The sequence below is a fragment of the Dermochelys coriacea genome, chromosome 17, assembly GCF_009764565.3.
Source record: "Dermochelys coriacea isolate rDerCor1 chromosome 17, rDerCor1.pri.v4, whole genome shotgun sequence".
Lineage (NCBI taxonomy): Eukaryota > Metazoa > Chordata > Testudines > Dermochelyidae > Dermochelys > Dermochelys coriacea.
In genome coordinates, this window is record NC_050084.1 from 6,068,318 (window position 1) to 6,086,100 (window position 17,783).

The 17,783-nt window shown below is 44.8% G+C and overlaps 1 long non-coding RNA gene across 1 annotated transcript in view; it reads right to left on the bottom strand.

Moving 5' to 3' along the window:
- Positions 1 to 1,697: 1,697 nt before the first annotated feature.
- Positions 1,698 to 17,783, bottom strand: part of LOC119844678 — a 50,847-nt gene continuing 34,761 nt past the window's right edge. Inside the window, exons 2-3 of the long non-coding RNA XR_005289363.2 lie at positions 3,618 to 3,705; positions 1,698 to 2,450 (exon numbers count right to left, since the gene is read on the bottom strand). This is a non-coding gene — a long non-coding RNA (uncharacterized LOC119844678). The remainder of the gene's footprint in view (positions 2,451 to 3,617; positions 3,706 to 17,783) is intronic.

Below are 17,783 nucleotides of genomic sequence, written 5' to 3' on the forward strand. Positions count from 1 at the left end.
GATCGGTAAGAAGCAACTTGTCTTCCCTTCGCGCACCCCCCTTTCAATAATTAGGCACATTGCTAATGGGGGGGGGAAGACTTGAATACGAACTGGGCTGTTTCTTGCCTGTTGGCCTCGTTCCCTGTGCTCATTTAAGTAACACTTTGCAAAGCTGACCTCGGCCAGAGAAGAACGGTACCTGCTCCTGCCCCGCTCTGGTTCCCACGGCTGCAGCAATCCGAGGTTTATGGAGGGGGCGTTTTATTTTTCGGTGTTAGAGCCTGTTTTGTTATTGCATCTTCGCCTGTAATCTGCAAACCGATTGCAAAGCTGCTGCTAATATTACAAATTAGGGAAACACCAACATTAAAATCAGGACTTCCCCCCTACACTCACGAGGAAACAAAAATCAAGCCTCTTCTTGAGCCGGGAGACCTCAGAAGAGACTAAACTCTGCAATCTAAACTTTTAAATTTTGCAATGCAATAGCGGACCATCAAAGAAATCCAGAAGGAATTCTAAGGGCACCTCTAAGGCAGCAGGAAGATATACAATCATCTTGGAGCAATTAACATCATTTAGCATTAGGAAGGCATTGTCATGACTCTGAACTCCGCTGTACAGTGATTTTGTACGGTATAAATCTTGGCTTTACAATAAATCTGAGCGCGCTCCTTGGAGCACGTGTGAGAGGGTCTCACAACCTGGGGGAAACCTTCCCGCCTGCAACTGACACGGAGGGTGAAAACACATCGACCCTTCGAATCGCCCGCCCTTGATTTAGAAAAATCTAATGACCCCCGAGCAAAGATGCCCTGACATCTCCCTATAGATCCGCTAACTGCCTCTCCGTCTGAGCCTAATAAAATAAAATCATTTAAAAAGAAGGGAGACACATTCGTCTCTAATTTCATGCTGGTTGATTTATTGTATTTTTCTCTTCTATTTTTAACAGCATATTTTATTTTTATAGTAATACGTGGCTACAAAACATCTTCATATTGATTAATCGGATTGGAATTCCTCCTTTCTCCTTTGTTTTAGGTTCCGGCAGGAGCAGACGGGCTTTAAGCAGTTAAAATACTAGCCGAAGGGCTTTTTTTTTTTTAAAGTATTTTTAAAAAGTGAAACCATGCATGCTATGTAAACACAGAAAGTGAGTGCGTACAAAAACTGTCAGCGCTCACCCCTTTGAACTTTCCCCTTCAGATTTCGAGGGAAGGATTTGGAAAATTAGTTGAAAAATCATTCTTTGAGAGGCCTGCCAAAGAACCATTGCCGATATGGGGCTCAGAGTTATCGATATCCTGTTGGTCAGTGATTTCCCTCCCTCCACCCCCAAACTCTCTCTTGTAAAGACTGGTGGAAGGGGGGAAAAAAAAAGATCAGAACGTGATCCTTAACTTTAGTGTCCCGTTTGGATCTTCGCTACACCCAATCCGGAGTGACTCCAGTTAAGGAGATGGGGTTCACAGCAGCGTAACCCGAGTTCAAGGATTTGGCTGAAAATCTTTGGAATGGTCAATACGGCACCTGGAAAGAAACTGACCGGTGCCGTTGCGTGCTCTCAGCCGCAGGAAAGCGGACTTTCCCATTGTAACTAAACTCTGGCATCTAGTTATTTCATTTGGTAAAGAGAAGTGACCCGAAAGAGATGACGGTTCTTTAAAAAAAACAAAAACAAAAAATAAAACCGGTTGCAGTCATAGCCGGGGTATTAATGAACTTCCCTGTGGGAATTTTATTTAGGCTTCAAAATACATTTGATTCAGTGATACTTAAGTTATAGATAGAAAGGCTCGGTATTCCTAGAAGGTAGGGGCCTCTTTAAAAGAGTTTCCAGGACATTTTTGTAACAATTAAGAGGCATGGAAAATGGAACAAATCCCTGCTTTCACATGATGTGGTTTTGTTGACATTTTGTATTACAGACACACAACTCCATTTCGCTGCTGCTCCGTTGCTTGCCTATCAAGCCAAACCTCATTCCGAAAACACACAGACTAGCTCTTTGAAATGACAAATCTAGTTAAGTACCTAACGTATCCTGCCGCTACACCGTGTACATGATCTGATCTTTGTCGAATTATTCAGTCCAGGGAAAGTTATTCTTCATTATGCTTTTGAATCGCAGGTTAAAACAGCGCAAGGGATTGTTACACACATTAAGATTTAATTGTTTTCAAACAAACAAACAACCACCCCGCCCTATCATGTCTGAAGTGTTAGAAGAATCTCGGTATGTTTTTGGAAGGCTCCAGCAATTTATTCCGAGATCCTGAAACACCCGGACTGTCATCACTCGTTAGATAAAGTGTTAGATACACAAAGCTAGCGTGGATCTTTCATTGCTCATCATCACGGAGTTAAAGGAGCAGAGAAGGTGGAGGGTAAGTCATTCTTCCAGGGACAGACATTCAAAATCACTCATCACTCTGCCTGATCTTATTCATCTTTGGCCCTAAAAACTGGAGATTAATAAAAATGTAATGTTGCCTTTCTTTAATAGTTACATTTGTACTTAGTCTTTGGGAATGGAAAAATAAATAGGATCAAGCCTGCCAGTTATCTGCTGTGAGGGTTTTAATATTTTTCAAGATGTGGCATTTAGAATTTGCATTGAGAGCTGTGACACACAGCCCCCCTTGCTTGCTTCTTTCCCCCTACAATCCTCTACAAATTCCCTCCAGATTATGGAACTACAAAGCACTATGTACAACAGAAATTCCTGCTTAAAGATCTCACTGGTTTCTAAAGTGAGACAGTATCTCTCAATAGCTGCTCCCCAAAGGTGCCCACGCTGGATCAAATCCTGCCCTGGCTAAACTCCCATTGTTCACAGACTCTAAAGCCACAAGGGACCACCGCTCATTCAGTCGGACCTCTGCAAACCAAACCACATGCCAGCGAACTACCCTGAAATCACTGGGGTAGCTGAAGGTGCACACGGGTAAACAGAGTTTACCCACTTATCCTTTGGGGAAATATGGAGTTTAGTACAGCTTAGTTTATCCACTCCCCCCACCACCGAAATAATTCCCGTTTGAACTAGAGCAAAGCTTGTAGAAAACATCCAATCTTAATTGAAAAATTGTCAGTGAGGAGAATCCACCACAACCCTGGGGTCACCCTTGTCATCAGAAAAAACAGGATTTGGTCCATTGTATAAAGTAACGGGAATATTTGGGTAAAATCCTGCCATTTTTACTCAGACAAATCTCTCCAGTCTCCCCTCATCTCACATCAGTTTTACATGAGTAACTCCATTGACTTCTAATTTACACCACTGTAAGAGAGAAGAGGTTCGGTGTTTATTGTATGGTCTATAATCCCAACTGAAATAAATGGACCAAAGCCTCCAGTGGTGTAAATTAGCTTCATTGGCCTTAATGGAACTTCACCAATTTATACCACTGAGATTCTGGCCCAGTGGGAGTTTGGAATGGGTAAGAATTGAACAAAGGCTGCAGATTTTGGTTGGTAGTAGAGCGCCAAAAACAGAGTGGTGGTGCAGGATTATTCATTTATTCAGCAGGAATAACACGGGATTTAATTTGAGATTCCAATCAGGGACAGTGCCAAATTACTAATAACTTTGTAACATGCTTATTTATACCATACAAGGGCTTCCATACCTCATTGTGCATTGCAGCTGGGGCATATTTCTTTACTCGTCTGTTCCTCAGCTAGTTTTGCCAGCAGTAGGTACCAGACATTTCCAAGCTGAAATGAAAAAAAAAAAACCACAAAAACAAATCAGAAAGAAATGACAACCGGAAGCATAGATAAATCATATCCGATAAGCAGCTCTTTTTAATTTCTAGGGAGCATTCATGTGTATATAAAATATACACCCTACGACTGTGACCCTGCAAACACTTATATGAGTAACTTTGTGCACAATGGAACTATTCACACATGTAAAAGTTTCACATGGGAGCAAATCTTTGTAGGATTGGAGCCTTTTTTGTACACAGCTAAGGGAATATTTAAATGAATGATTTAGACTGATTATATACTGACATGTTATTCCATGAAACAATTGCAGCCTTGTAACAGTATGCACTATAACAGGATAATCAAATTAACAAGGATGTTTCTAATTGCTATTGCATGATTTTGAGGATATTTTATAATCTGATCCATACATATTAAAATGTACACTTTCTTCAAGTACAATTATTTAGATCCAAATTTGAGGGTGTTAATTTTTGTAGCTTAGCAAATATTTCTCATAAAAATATGCATGAAAATTAATGGTCTAGATATTAAAAGATGAATCCAAGGTTTTGCAAATAATAATGATTTACATCAGAATTTGTTTTAATTTTTGAAATGAACAATAGTTTCCCCCCTGACCACTCTGGAGTTATATTCTGATCCTCACTGAATTATGATTTTTAAATCACTGGTGAGAAAACATTTACATTAAATATTGTGAGTAAACTGGGTATTTTCAAAATAAGAGAGCTCATGGAGAATTTTGAAACAATTTATTCAGGAAGGAAAAGCCAAGCAGTCATTACACTGGTGAATATTAGAAATGTGTAATCACTATTATTAGCCTTAGGCCTGATTCACTAAAACATGCACCAGAAAAATCTTATAATCTGCTGGATATTTACAATTGCATTTTTACCGTGCAAATAAACTGAAAACTATAGTTTATTGGGATGCGAGACTGGACCGATGGAAATAGACAAACACAGGGAACGTCTTTTAGTAGCCTTAAAAAACCCTCTAGGCACTTGATAATCTTCACGTGACTTATCCACAAACATTAAATGACCACAGATTCGCAACACGCCTGAAATTAAATCAAAATGATGTTGCCGTCTAGAAACATCACACCAGACCCTGACATTGCTACAACTCAAGTTCAGGATCCTCTGATGCTGCTACAGCTTAAGGCAGGTCAATGGGTCAACTGTTACAGCTCTCTCTTCTCTGGGCAGGGGAGGAATTGTAGGTTGAGGTATGCTGTAGGCTCAAGCATTGTTGAGTTAGCAGTTCCTGAATGGAGCAGCCCTTAAGGGATATACAGCTAGTGTGAGGACTTCCGGAGTCATTAAGAAGAAAAAGCTTGACGCTCAAAAAGGTTGATTGCTGCACATGGAGGAAAGAGGGAGTGGATATAGCGAATCACTCAACTCCAGGGTAGTGGAGTGGCTTATAGAGGCCATCATGCGACAGGAGGAAGACTCAGAAAACCTTTAGGTTAAGCTTCTCTTGGGTGTGGGGGGATATGGAAGACACAGGAATTGCATAAACCCAACGAATGACAACTTGCAAGTCACTCCTCAAAACGCATAATTTTTGCATTGGTTCCAGAAACAGTCGTTTGGAACACCACTTCCACAATGCAGACATCTCACAAACTGGGCCATTCCGGGTCAGCAACTCGACTGGCGTGACAAGATACAGGAGTGTCGCCAGACTCTATTACAAAACAAAACGAGAAGCTTCCAAACCTTGTGCTGTTCACCCCGTTCAAGAAATCTGTTTCAAGCATTGGCGAAACAGAACCAAGGTTATTCTAAGCTTCACTGCCTGGAAGAAAATGCACATTTTACAGTATGGTAACCTTACTACTTTTGCACAACAATGAGGTGCCAACAATGCAAGATAACAGGACTATGGACCAGTTTATAACCTCACTTATTACTTTATTATGTGTTACAATAGCACCTAGAGGCCCCTTACTGAGTAAGAGACCATCCCTGCCCTGAGGAATTTATAATCTAAATACACAAGACAGGATATAGGGTGGGAGGGGAAACACGGACACAGTGAGATGAAGTGACTCGCCCAAGGTCACACAGCATATCAGTAGCAGAGGGAGGAATAGATGCAGAGTCAGAGTTCCAGTCCAGGGTCTTATTTGTCTCAGTTCCACCTGCCCAGTCTCAGGAGAGTTGCATTGTGTAACCCAGAGCAGAATTCAGACCTGAATTTCAGCAAATGGCCTAACGGTAATGCTCCCTGCCAAATGTGAAAGACAGACAGGCTTTAGTGTCACTATTTTATGTTAATCAAAAGTACAGTTTAAAAAATCCCTGCTCTTGCTATTGTTTGCTCCCATGCTTTCAAGACAGACACTTCTGCATGTCCCACCGTGTGCTCTGGTGTCCCACCCTCACTCAGGCTCTTGCCATTTGAACAAGTGCCCAGCCTTCAGACCTACTCAAGAGAAACATCTCCCAAAAGTAGCCTCTTGCCAGTGACATGGGGTCATTAATCTGCAGCTCATGGGCTCTTTCCAGATTCTTTGCTCTCCAGCTTTGACCACTCTACAGAGAAATGGCCTCCTTCTCCCAACTGGTGAGCCAGACAGAGACTCCAACTTATCCTTTTTGACAGGACCAATCTCCTCGCACACCGCAGGCTGACAGACCTGGTCTCATTCTCAGGATCATCCCAAAGAAAGGCTGGAGGGTCTCACTCCAACTTAGTGATGAGCAGCACATGACAGAGAACAATAATGTCCTTTCTACCGGTTACCCTGGCATGTATTCTCGTCCCCTGTTTGCCAGCATTAGGATAGATTCTTCACTTCATTCTGGAGGTGCAAATGGGGGGAGGGGGAAGACCGTGAACAAATAGGAAGCATCATCCGGGCGCACTGGATTTAAAACAATAGACGCTGCCCAGAATAGACACGTAACATCGTTATATGGAACATAAAGAGGAAAGCCCTGTCCAGGCTTCAGTTATTGCTCACAAATCGCCAAGTACAAAATAAACATTTGATGTAAAAAAAAAAAAACTTTCATAGGGTGGGTCTTATTGTGTCAAGGATTATCTAAACTGAGTTGGATTTTAAAAGGAAGGAGGGGAGAGAGAGAGAGGAACAGGTGCAGTTGTGTAATGAAAACTGCTCCAGTTGCTAACCTCAGACATGCCTTCCCGCTCTTAAAGATGGAGAGGGAGGTACAAAGCCTCTTCCAGATACCAAGAGCTACAGAGGAGTTGGTCCTTACACCCCCAGTGGCCAAGTTCAGTGAAGGGATAGAGAAGAGGCCAGAGGTTGGTTGATGGGAGGAACAGGCAGAGAAACGGAAATCCCTGGAGAGGTTTAGAAGCAAGGGCAATTTTGAAGGGGACCCTGAAATGAATGAAGTCCAAGAGAGTTGTTTGAAGATGGGACAATGCCATCATGTTTCTTTGTTCATCTGACAAAGCAGGAAGCAGCTTTCAGTACACACAGGAGCCGTACAGAGACGGATGGGGCAGTAGGTAAGATGTGAGAAGATAAGAGGCATGGATGACAATACCTGCCTCAGGGGGTTTGAAAGGCAGTTCACTCTGCCAAGCCACCCTGCCAGTAATCTCTTCTGAAGTTAAAGATGGTTGAGCTAAAATCCCATCTGGGTTGCTTGATCAAATCAAGTCACATTCGATATGGTGTTGATTTTCCAGATGTCAGGACGAAAGCAAGCATCACTGTTTTTTGGGTGGACTTCCTGAGGACTTCATACTTCCTTCACTTCCCCTTTAGGATCTCTCTCTCACTCTGTTAGCGCCTCGAGTCCCAGTATAATTCACTCCAGGACTCCATGTGGATGCTCACGGGCAGGAGTTGACATTTCCAGTTGTATTGCATGCTCTGTCAACAAGGCCTTTCCTGGTTCCACATCCACAGGTTCTCAGGATGAAGGCCCCCCACCAAAAGCCAAGTACAAAGAGAGGTGAGGTGCAAATCCAGCCAGATGTAAGCAGTTTTCACCAGGGCTAAAATGCAAGTCCAAAAGGAAACGAGCCTGGGTCTCAAGCTATACCAGAGGTGAACCAAGGCTGGCGCTGTCACAAAGCTGGACCCTTAATTTTACAAGTTCCAGCCCTTTCCCCTTAATAACGGAACTCCCACAGCCTCCCATCCTGTCCCAGAGAAGTCAACGGTAATTTAAATCCCTATTGATTTCAGTGTGGCAGGACCGGGTCTTGAAAGAAGAGCTATTCTCCATCTTGAATGTCTTCCTCCCCAATCATAGCTGCTGCAGATCAGAGACTAGAGTGTGAATGCTAATTTTTGGGACCAACTTTCCAACGATTGTCTCTCTTGGGAAAGGCAAGATGCAGGCGTTGCCACTCCGAATTCCTGTTTTACTCCAGCAGAAGCCTGGGATGCTTATCAAATGGTAGGATCAGACCCACAGACTGGGAATTTTCTCCTAGCGATAGAGCACTTTGTTTTGTGTTGGGATCCAAAACTCCCTGAAAGTAACAGGAGGGGAGGGAATGGGAAAAACAGAGGAAGGGGAGTGAGGTAAGTGCTGGAACAGAGGGTTCTTCCTCTCTCACACCTGCACTTGGTTTTAACGAGAGAAGAAAAGGTGGATGAGATAAATGGAAGAGGGGTACCTGGAAAGGGGGCTGGAGATTTCAGTTCAGAATAGAAACAAGCTGACTATTCCTTAGGCCGGAGCTCTGCAGGGAGCGGTTATCTAACCTCCATTGAGATAAAGCATCAGTGGCCACAATGGCTTTTCTGCGTGGGACTGGAAACCAAATAAACTCCACAATGAGAAAAGCAGAAGGAAGGGCTAGGCGAGCAGCCTTGCTAGCTGCCACTGATGACACTCGTATGGGTACAAACCAACGGGTGATATTTGTGGAGGAGTCAGAGCATATCCTCAGACACAGAATACCGCAGGGGAGGCTGCTCTTGAGTAACAAACCCATAGCGCCAGCGGTGGTATCAGTAGCTGCATCGTTAAATGTAACGGCAATGAGATGATGCACACTCATTTCATAGTGATGCAGCCAGGTTTCTTGCTACCCAGTATGTCCTACTAGTGACTTTCCCCTGACTTCACGATGTGCAAGATCTGAAAATAAACAAAGCATTCCAGATAAAGCAGATTCCCTTGTTTTTGAAAGTCTATTGTGCTGGTCTTTGTTAAAGCCATTAAACAGTTCATTGGGGATTTGCAGCCCGCAGACTAATCCCTAAAAGTTGGACCATGGCACTGGAAATCAACAGCCTTGGGATCTAGTCTTCGTTTTGCCCCTGGCTCATGGGGCACCTGTGGACAAGTCACTTCACCCCTCTGTATTTCAATTTCCCTGTCTGTGAAGAAATGGAAACAACATTCACTGACCCAACATAAATACTGTTATCACCAGCATCTATTTAGCACTGTGCAAAACTTTACCTAAACTTTCTTCCTAGGAACTGAGGTCCTGATTTTTGTATCCTTGCACCAACAAACTCCCAGTGAAATCGATGGGATATTACAGCTTTAGGACCTTCTGGAGGAAAAAGGCAAAAGGTTTTTGTTGCAATAGGCTCAAATTTGGCTAACTATGATGTGTACACTTGATACTTATTACTGCACAGTAACCGTAAAGGCTGGGAAACTAAATAAGTGCTGCACTGACACCTTGGCAGCAAATCAAACAAAAGGACATTAATTAGGGCACATTAGGAATAGGAAATTAAATTAATGTTTTGTCTATGGAGTCTTCCTTGGGCATTTTCGAAAGGGTCTAAGTTGACTGGGTAGAAGGAGAAACGAGGCGGCTGGTGCAGAGGAGAGACTTGTGAAAAAAGTTAAAAGAATTCGAGCTCTAAAAGCTTTAGGTTATACGCTCAGGGGCCTCCTCATTTCATGAACAATCTTTTCATTGCAGGAGAATTTGGTGCTCAAGGAAAGGGAAGGATTTAAGGGTTGGTTTGGCACCAGGCAGAGATGGGGGCCAGTGCTGCAAATTTACACGGATAGCTTTGCTGGCGTATCCCCATCCCACACGGGCAACTTGCTCTCCCATTCCACTCCAGGCAAGTCTCTGGCCTGCGTCCGTGTTGTGGAGCGCATTGAGCTAGATAGAACAGGAACCTTTGGCCCCACATCCTGCCATCATGGTACCTCAGCCCCTCACAGACTTTTATACACTTATCCTAACCCCTGCGAGGGAACAAAGCACCATTATCCCCATTTTACAGACAGGGAACTAAATGACTAGCCCAACTCTTGCAGGAAAGCCGTGACAGAGCAGGAGTGGAAGCTAGGACTCTCAAGTCCCAGGACAGCACCCTAACACTGGATCAGGCTTCCTCTCAGTTCACTAAAGACTGGGCCAAGGCACCCAAACCTCAAACAAATAAATGTATTTACTCGATTCCATTGTCTTTCTTACCACAGTCGGCAACCGTGCAAAGCTGTCTCTCCTCCCAGTCAGCTCTGGGAAGCGAGTACAAGGGCTTGTAAGGAATTCTTGGGTTTGTTGCCCTCAATTTTGCTGACTATTTCAGGAAGCGTCTGATCGCATCTCTCTGCGGAGGCTGCAGAAAGAAAGATTCTGACCCTGAATGGGGACAGGCCTGGCTGCTGTGAGCACTAGAACAGATCAGCGTCAATGGAACCATCCAAACAATGAAGCTAAGTGAGTTAGACCAGGAATGTCTTTGGCCTTTAACATGTTGCCTTATACAACACAATGGAAGTATCTAGATAAAATGTGTTGTGTGTATAGGATTTTGTGCATCAGAAACACGGGCTTCCCCCAGCCATAGCCCCCGGGTCATCCTTAGACTATGTGGCAGGAACATCACTAGGATGCTCTGGTGCAGAACAAGAGCAGTGTGTTCTTGTCCTGGCCTGATCCTCTAGTGCAAGGGCAAGGGTGTGACTCCTTTTCATCCCTCTCCCTGATCTTGGTTCTGTCCTAGGGCTGGCTGGCCCTGAGGGCTGCTCTGAACTACATCCCAACAGCAATGGTCCCCCAGGGGCCACCTATCCCTTGGTCACACTCCCCCCACATTAGAAAAACCACAAGTCCCTGGTTTGCCTCCAGGAGCAACGCAAAGCAGCTGGTAGGGTGCAGGGTGGGGTGATAAGATCCGGCCCATGATATCTTACAATTACATAAAGCCAGTCATCCTCCTAGCTCCCAAATCACAGTACAAGTTCCTTTGCAAGTTACATACCCAGCCATGGCTTCATCCACCCCTGTGGTGTGGCCTCCTCTGGGATGGGATTCAGCACGTATTTAACACAGCACAGTGACACACGAGGATTGGCTGGGAACTTGAGCCCACCCCAGGCAGGCAGAAGGGAATTTCAACCCAAGTGGGAACTTGCCTAGGACGGTGGAGTTCACTTCCTGAGTCATTCAGAGAGTGCCATGGGATCTTTAATGAATGCAAGGAGTCAGGACCAGAACGCCTTAGGTTATCCCCCTCCCCCCCGCCCCGCCCCCTTGAAACATTGCCCATAGTGTGAACCCTGCATGGTCCTTCCAGAAAACGAAGGAATGAAAGAGCGGGCAGCGGTGAATGGGTCTTGCTTGTTGATGGGGTTGCTATGGTGCAAAGCGAATGCTTGGGTAATGAGCTTTGTGGGGAGATAAAATGGGAAACAGGCCTGCCCTGGGCAGGCGCCGCTCTGAAATGCTCTCTCTTTGAGACCAAGAGCCATAAATTGTGTGCGGGAACCAGCAGCGTCTCTCGCTCGGCTCACTGCACGTTTCCCTTCAGTTGGAGTGTCCCGCGGATGAGTTATGAGGAGTTTGGCACTAGAACAGGGAGGTTTACTCAATTGCAACAACATGAAAAAAGGCTGTCTCTCCCCCGCAAACACTGCACAAAGCTTTCTCCGTCCAGGTGCTTTTCTCTCCTCTTTTTGTCCATTAGTGCTTGCCCAGCCTCAGCGGCCGTGTCTGCAGTTGTTACAGGGCTTGCTCCATTTATCACTGCGCTGTGTACACCAGAACTCACCTTGACAAGTGTAGCTTGTGGCCATTTGCTCGTGTGGGCTCCTCTCACCTCAGCCAAGGCCCCTTTATGTATTTCTAGCGAGTGTCAGTCATTGCATTCTATTACGCGGCTATTTACCTATGGCAAGAAGGCAGATGGCTTGATGACAGCTTCAGGAACACCTTGTAGCAGTTGTGGTGATTCTTTAGATCCATTGCTTCCCTTTTCATTTCACACATCATGATTTCTAAACCTCAGCCTGTACCGTCTCAGCACGGCTTCCTACCTCAGCTCTAGCCATGTGCATTATTCAACCGGCCCGAGAGCAGTGTATGGTCTATGGGTCTGACCACAGGACTGCAAGGTGGGAACCACTGAGCTCCTAGCCCATCTCTGACACCGATTCCCCTCTGTGGCCTGGGGAAAGTCATTTGACCTATTTGGGTCTCAGTTTCCCCATCTGAGAAAGAGAACTACCAGCTATGTCCTCTTCCTCCCTGGATCCAGGAGGTTACCCCTTAGAAAGCATTTTAAAGAGGTCAAGAAAGAGATAAGTGCCTTTCAGATGGTATTATTAGTAATCTTCTTCAACCCTATTTAACTGAATTTTATATGTATACAAAAATGATACGTCCATTAATCAGCTAGTGTTACACACACTATACTATATGGGAGCAGAACTGTTCAGCTGTGTGTCATAGGACCTTTCCGCTTACTTGCTAAGAGGGATTCTCCTGCTCAGCCGTTTGGACCCTGGGACTTTAGAACAGGAAGATACGAGTTCTTCCCCTGTGGTCACATTGCGGCTGGGGATGTGCAAGACCGTGACAGTTAGGAAGTTCATGCTCTGGACCCGGTTACGTCATCAGCTGCAAGCCTGACAAAGCCGCAAGTGGCAGAGAACTCCTCAGGCCTTTGCGATCTATTTAACTGCAGAGGGTCCTGATGTCCAAGAAGCTCCACACCACTGGCACACACTTGACCTCCCCAGCCGGACTGCCATCCCCATTACCCGGACTTCCAGACCATCCCTCCCTAGTTCTCTTCTGGAAAGCTGCCCTTTGGCTCCATCCTGGATTTCTGTTCCAGACATGGGCGAAGGGCTGCAGGACCAAAACAGACAAGGGACCAGAGCTGCAGCCGCCAGAACAGTGAGGGGGAAATTATCCCTCCCCCACTGCCTTTTGCCGTGTTGTTGACATTTCTCACAAGAAAACTGCATTGTCCCCCTGGGTTCCCCAGTTTTTCTCATGTGGTTACCCCTCTGTTTGGGAAGGGAGGGTTTGAAGGTGGCTGCTTAAAGGGAACTCTGTGGGCCTGCAGAGGCCAATATCCCCAGTCTCAGACATTAGCAGGGAGCCAAGTGGCTCCCTCGACATATTACTCTACAAAAGCGCCCCGTGGAACATAGGCCTGGGTGCTCCGTCAAATTCACTCCAATGGGTAAGCACAGAAAATGCTAACGGAGGGCATGGCATGGCTTCCACCCTTCAACTCCGAACCCACTCACTTGTGTGTTTACATCAAACCCTTACTGGTCTTCGAACCAGATCCTCAAGCACTTCTAGTACAATTTTGCTTTACTTCCTGGAATGCACTACATTGTTGTTCTACAGAATCCAGGCCCCAGGGTGATAAAAGCAGGAGTATGTTTTTCCAATTAAAACACCAAATGTGTTTTCCTGCTAGTATTTAGCCCAGCCTCATGTAGGATGTCTACATTTTAACCCAAAAGAAGCCACAGGATGCACTGCAAGATAAGTTAATATTCTGCACAGTGGAAAACCGACCCAAATAAATAAATGTAATAGCTGAGATTATCTGTCTACTGTATGAAACCTCCACTATTAGCTCACTCTTAAAAGCACAGCCTCCTAAAATCAAACCCAAACTTTTCAATTAGTGACACAGCACGAAGTCTCGTGCGCTAGACAGAATTGATTTCAGAATGCAGGTGTTGGCCAGTTCTCCCTTGACCTCAGAGGTGGGATTTGGGAAGAGAGTTTACATGCGAGATGTAAACAACCCACCCCAACAAAACATGCAGTGTCTCCAAGAACACGTAGTGTAGTGGGCAAGGTTTATAAAGCAGAGGAGGTGCGGCCTGCAGCACTTGCATTTACGCTCTGATGCAAGTTCTCCTCTTACAAAGAGCAATTGTATGGCCCCAGATAGACTAAACAAGGATCGTCAGGTAACATGGTCATGGAACCACTGAGTAAAGACTTAAAGATCTGGATCCCAGAGTCCTTACGCTTATTTAGCCCTTATTCAAATGAAGTCTCCCACACAAATCCTGAGAGTTACTTGGCATTCCCCAGAGCAGAGAATGGGGAAGGTGGTTCATGGACTACAGTGAGTGATTTGCTCCGTTAAGGATTGCAGAATCTAACTATATTAGCAGTCCCCATTTTACTGCCTGAAGTAGATCCCATGTTGTCTGAAGTTGCTGTCTTGCTTCCAGAGCAGGAGTGGCACAGAAAGGAGCTACCATCACTCACTTTCCATCTGCCATTAGACTCCTTGTTCTTTGTATCAGATTGTATTTTTTCAAGAACAAAAAATAAATAAAAGTTGAGGAAATTAACTAATTGCACAAGTGGTTTTCTGCAAACACGTGTTCAGAACCAAATATATTACAGTGTATAATGGGAATCACCGATGACCCAAGCCTGAAAAACCCCATGCCCCTGATGGGACTATCTGCAGGATGTAAAGCCAGATAAATTGGTGAGACTGGTAATTTGTGAGTTAAGTTACTCACAAATGGGACTGCATGCAGAATTAGGCCCTGGGAGTGGAACTAGACTGTGATGTGGCTCACCAATGTGGACTCTTCCAAGAATTTTGTCAAGCAATGTATCCTATCACCTGTAAATATTTCATATTTCTTAGGCTTTAACATAAAATATGACTAACTCTCAGCTTTACAGGAGCCGTTTACATCAAGAGTAAAAAACAAGGGATTTTCTGCATTTTCCCTTACAATGATCTCACGTGAGTGTTCACATGCTTGTATTAACTTGCATGTCTGTGGGATGTTCATAACATAGGAACATGTGCATGTGGGTGGCATGAGAATGTAGGCACATGGGTGAATGTTCTATACAAGCATGTGTAGGTTTGCATGATATACACAGGTACAAGTTTACATGTTTGTGAGGGAGGGCTAGAAAAAAAAACCCACAAGGAACCAGCGTTAAAACTAAAAACTAGCACTAGTAACCTGACTAAGTGAGCACATGGATGCACACTGATCAAGTACATTGGCAAAAATCTCTTTCCTATTGCCTAACACTTACACTTACCAGAATAGGAAATGGAACAAGGCTTCATCCGCTAGGGGCCAGTCTACACTCAGAGTTACCCCACTTTGACAAAGCCATGTGTGGACACTCCAAATTCAATTTAAACCTGGCAAAAAACACTCATTCAATTCAGTAGGATCAGGCCTGGCCCTAAGATGACATTTTCTCAGAGTAGAAACAAGCAGCATTGCAGCTATTGGATCTTTGACCCTTCCTAAGTCTCTTCACAGCTGTGCAACCTCTTCTGCTATTTGACCAAGAATTGGTCATTTACATTAGATGGAGTGAAAGAGCCCAAACACTAAGTCCCACACAAAGGCCAAAATGCCAAGAAACTGGCTGCTAATGTTGGGACACACTGGTAAGTCAAAGAAAAGCATCTTTTCTAGTAAAAGCAGCATACAAATAAACACAACAATTAGAGTAGGAAAGGGCTCTGTATCTCAGGGGCAGCATGTGTCCAAAGCCACCCCCACTGAAGTCAGAAGTAAAATTCATTGACTTCAATGGGAGCTGGATCAGTCTCAGATGAGCATGGATAGCTTGAAGCTGTCTGAGAAATCTCTCCCATAGGAGCATAGCAGAGCAGTTTCCCTTGTTCTTGGAACTGGCTGCACACTTCTGGGAGTCAGGCCAAAAAATGGTGACCCTTCCCATGTACCACTTTAGCATCCCAAAGGTAAAGAGGGTATTCAACACAGGTGGAGGGAAGGAAGGAAATACCCATGGATGTTCACGTGAGATGTTGGGAAATGCCTTTTTTGTGAAAGATCAATCCCCAGGAATCTTGATTAAATGATGCACTGCTAGCCTAGATATGGGCTGGAGCAGATCCCAAACCTGGAATACCCAACGTGGCTGCATAAGGTGGAAAGCATGGATTCACCGCACAGTTCAACTCATTATTGCCCAGCAATCTCCAGGTTTGTGTTAGTCCCTTAGGCCCTTTTAATTTGTTTTCCATTATGTCAGATCTATTCGGTCTTCTCCAAACACCTGGTGTGTTGGAGACGATGCCAAAGCCGGGGAGCTGGTTCAGGGATACAGAAGGAGACTGTATATTTGTTTCCCATGCCAAGTGAATCTGGTGCTTGTGAAAGTGAGGGACTGATAAAGCCAGCCCTGGTTGGGGGCAGATGCTGCTCCATGCAGGTGCTTCCCCACACAGCTCTGGTAATGCACCTCAGTCTGACCTGGAATACCTCCTGTTATTCCCATTAGGGGCCTCTCCCAGCAGAGGCTGCTAATCATGATTAATTTTTGCCAGAATGAGTGCTGGTCCTGTGACGTGCACAAACATCCACTACCAGGGCTCGCAGAAGACCACCTGACTTAGTCATAGGAGCCTAGAGAGGCAGATTGGAGACCAGGATTATGTAGCATAAAATCTTGTTTTGTGGCTACTAGAGGACAGAAATCAATTTAACTTAAGGGGGACAAGAAAGGATCCAAGGAAGGGGAGGAAGTTTGAACCTGCCTATGTTAATTGTGTCACAGTTCACATTTCTGACTCACCTGTCATATTTAGCACGATGAGCCATTGTGTGTGCCTGTCATTGGCTCATGAAAAATTGCCGGACTGACAAACTTGCACAGGGAGGCCTTCTATTAATCCACAGAACAAGTAGCACATAGGCAGTGCCAGGTTTCCTCACACAGGCCTTCATTCTGACCACGCAAGAGCTCAGTGGATCAGAGGTCACTTCATTCACCACGGCCCATTCAATCTTTAGCCTCTCTGTGGAGGTTGCAAATCAGGAGGCCAGTTCACCCCAACTGCAATGTGAACAGCTGAACCCATTTCACAGAGGCCACCAGATGGTATCAGATTTTGGTCATTGCTGACCTGGGCTAGATTCATGCCAACAAGTTAGATATCAAAGGCTCTAGATATCCCATTTCCAGCCAGTGCCATCTAGTGCCCCAATAACGAGTCATGGAACGATCTTCTCTTCTAATCTAACCAAATTTAAGGTTTTCAATTTCAGGAGCGATAATGTTGCACAGTAACCCAGTAACACAAAACAAACAATGACTATGCTAGAATCTTTGTGCATTTTCCAAAAGTTGAGCAAAAACAGGTGGAATTGTGGGCTTTTGTTTTGGACTTTAAACAATCCCCCTGCAGACTCTGCAGCCCACAAGCACCACTAGAAGGCTTGCGAAGGGCTGCTACCCTGTTCAGACATCCTCACACCTAGTACCAGCTCTTCCAACTCCAAGCTGATGCTGGGCATGCAGAGGAGAGACCTAACAAATCATAAAAAAGCTAGAACTACGTCTGGGGTACTACATATGTCCTGCTGTTCAAGAAAGCAGGCAATTGGTATAAACTGGACAGTTATAGGGATCATGGAGGCTGCTGTTAGGCCTTACATCTCTGGACTATTCCCTGCCCCCTCCAAATACTTTACATTATTTATGATGTTTCATTTAACCTCAGCCGTGTCCTCCAAATAAAATTTATTTTGCAGCTGTCATTCAGGTTTACTCCAGCCCTAACCTCATAATCCTATTGATTCCCTCATTATTCTAGTAGGGCAGGATTTATTTCATGCCTTCTGCATTATGGAGAAGGCTTTGCACATTAATCTAGGGCATGTTTAGAAATAGTCAATCCAGGTAATTCATTATTTTCTCATTTTTCTTCCAGTTGGGCTCTGCAAACTCTCCTAGCTTAGCTGGCCTGGCTTTTTACTGTACAAATTCATATTTTGGACACAGAACATCTCATCAGCATCAGATCCTCCTTTCCCAGCTGTTTACAGGGGGTCTACTATGGTGACTGCTACTAT